This window comes from Camelina sativa, chromosome 16 (genome assembly GCF_000633955.1).
Source record: "Camelina sativa cultivar DH55 chromosome 16, Cs, whole genome shotgun sequence".
Taxonomy (NCBI): Eukaryota; Viridiplantae; Streptophyta; class Magnoliopsida; order Brassicales; family Brassicaceae; genus Camelina; species Camelina sativa.
Window position 1 is genome coordinate 7,137,974 of NC_025700.1, and position 2,587 is coordinate 7,140,560.

Genomic DNA, 2,587 nt, shown 5'->3' on the forward strand with positions numbered 1-2,587 from the left:
AAATATTCATAGTTTTTTATATTAATAAAAATTGTACATAGAAATTTAAAAATATATTATAAAATAGAGCAAAAAAGCTTTAAAACTCTTATATAATAGAACTGAGAAAATATTGAAATGAAATATAAAAAATTCAGATTCAATATTAACATGTTACCAGATAAATCTATAAACATGCATATTACTATTTAATTATTCTTAATGATGTTTTCTAATTTCTATCTGGATAATAAGACGGACCTTATCTCCTATATTATAATAATATGTATCGTAAAAATTAATTTCTATCCAAGTAAAAATTTAAAATTGAGAGGGAATATTCCAATGTTCATAGAAAAAATATTAAATATCAAAGTCCTCTCTCTTGCCCACGTCTCTTGTCCAAGCCAAGTTTGTGGACACAGTCTCAACTATCCACATCTGTTACACTCATCATTTTTGGGTATTAGTGCGGTCCTCAAAGTAAGAGTCGCAATCTGTGCACTATCAGTATCACTATACAACTTTTAGATTAGTTTAGTATTTTATATTATACAGTATTGTTTATGATTGGTTGAACTTGTTAAAAGTAGAGACTTATTAATCTACCTGTGCACTATCACTATCACTATGCAACTTTTAGATTCGTTTAGTATTTTATATTATACAGTATTGTTTCTGATTGGTTGAACTTGTTAAAAGTAGAGACTTGTTAATCTACGTGCTTTAACTAAAACATCATATATTTTGAACAGAGGGAGTACTTTTTTTCTCTTATTCTTTTATCTCATAATACAACCAAAATGTTCACGTTTTGTTTTGCTCTTCTTGGGTAAAAAATTAGTGAACAATAAGGATGTGGAAACCAAAGAAGTCATGACTAAGGTAATGAATATTTTTTGAGAGAATACGATACAGTCTACAAATCTTCAACAGAACATAGGAAACTATTTTTTCCAGGCGATACAAGCTTCTTTCTTAATTTACGGGCTTTCATTCTTCAAAACGATACAATAGAATAAAGTGTTACTAAGAGTTCCTGATATTAGATAATCAAAGTTTTACAACTTAATGTAGAAGAAATGAACTAAACATTATCATTGTCTTTTGGTTCCTCTGCTTTGCTCTCTTCGGTGACCAGTAAATTTGCCTCGACACAACTTCCTTCAACAACAACAACGTTTGCACTGTCGGATTCACCGTCAAGCCTGTCCGACAGTGCAAACCGTGGGTTCTCGGAATTTTCTTCCTCCATCTTCGGGAGGGATGGAGGCGTCTCTGTATCTTCAGCAACCACGGTTTCTTTGTGAACGTGCATACCTCCCACTGCATCTGGGGATGGGAGTAATTGAACTTGAGGTTCTGACGAGCAGCTCGTAGAGACATCAACAAATTCACATTCAGCAGTTTCAACTTGATCTTGATCCTCAATGTTTGTTTGCACAACTGTAAGAGACAATGAGGGATCGCTATCAGGTAATTGGTTCTCTGAATGTTCTTTACCCGTCATTGAGAGAGATGAAGCGAATTCTGAACCTTCAGCAACCAAGGTTTCAGGTGTATTTGCTGCCTCTAAGTGAACGTGCATGCCTTCCTCTGGCTCTGCGGATGACTCTAATTGAACTTGAGGTTCTGAACCTTCAACTAACTCACATCCAGCAGTTTCAACTTGATCTTGAACCTCGATGTTCTTATGCACAACTGTAAGAGACGATGATGGCTCTATATCAGCTAATTGGCTCTCAGTAACCACAGTTTCAGATTCCGTTGTTGCCTCTAAATGATCGCGTGTACCTTCCAGTAGCTCTGAGGTTTCAGGTGTATTCGCTGCCTCTAACTGAACGTGCATGCCTTCCTCTGGCTCTGCGGATGACTCTAATTGAATTTGAGGTTCTGAACCTTCAACTAACTCACATCCAGCAGTTTCAACTTGATCTTGATCCTCAATGTTCTTATGCACAACTGTAAGAGAGGATGATGGCCCTATATCAGCTAATTGGCTCTCAGTAACCACAGTTTCAGATTCCTCTAAATGATCGCGTGTACCTTCCACTAGCTCTGTGAATGGCGGTAATTGAACTTGAGGTTGTGCCGAAGATCCAGTAGAGACATCAACTAACCCACATCCATCAGTTTCAACTTGATCCTCTTCCACAACCATAGGAGACGATGAGGGCATGATATCAACTAAATGGCGCTCGGCAATTTCTTCCTCCGTCATTGGGAGAGCTGAAGGGAATCCTGTACCTTCGGCAACCACGATTTCAGATTTCTTTGTTTCGTCCAAGTGAGTGTGCATATCTCCCTTTGGCTCTGCGAATGACGGTAAAGGAACTTGAGGTTCTGATAAACATCCGGTAGAGACATCAACTAACTCACAACCAGCAGTTTCAACTTGAACGTGATCCTCACTATTCTTTTCCACAGTTGTAGGAGACAACGAGGGCTTGATATCAGCTAATTGGCTATCAGCATTCTCTTCCTCCATCATTGGGAGGGACGAAGAATGTTCTGTACACTCGGCAATCACTGGCTCTGCAGATGGCGGTAATTGAACTTGAGGTTCTGTCGAACATTCAGTAGAGACATCACCTAATTCAGATACAGC

The 2,587-nt window shown here is 37.9% G+C and overlaps 1 pseudogene; it reads right to left on the reverse strand.

The window, feature by feature from the left end:
* The window catches only part of LOC104750072, a 20,069-nt pseudogene continuing 18,432 nt past the window's right edge, over positions 951-2,587 (reverse strand).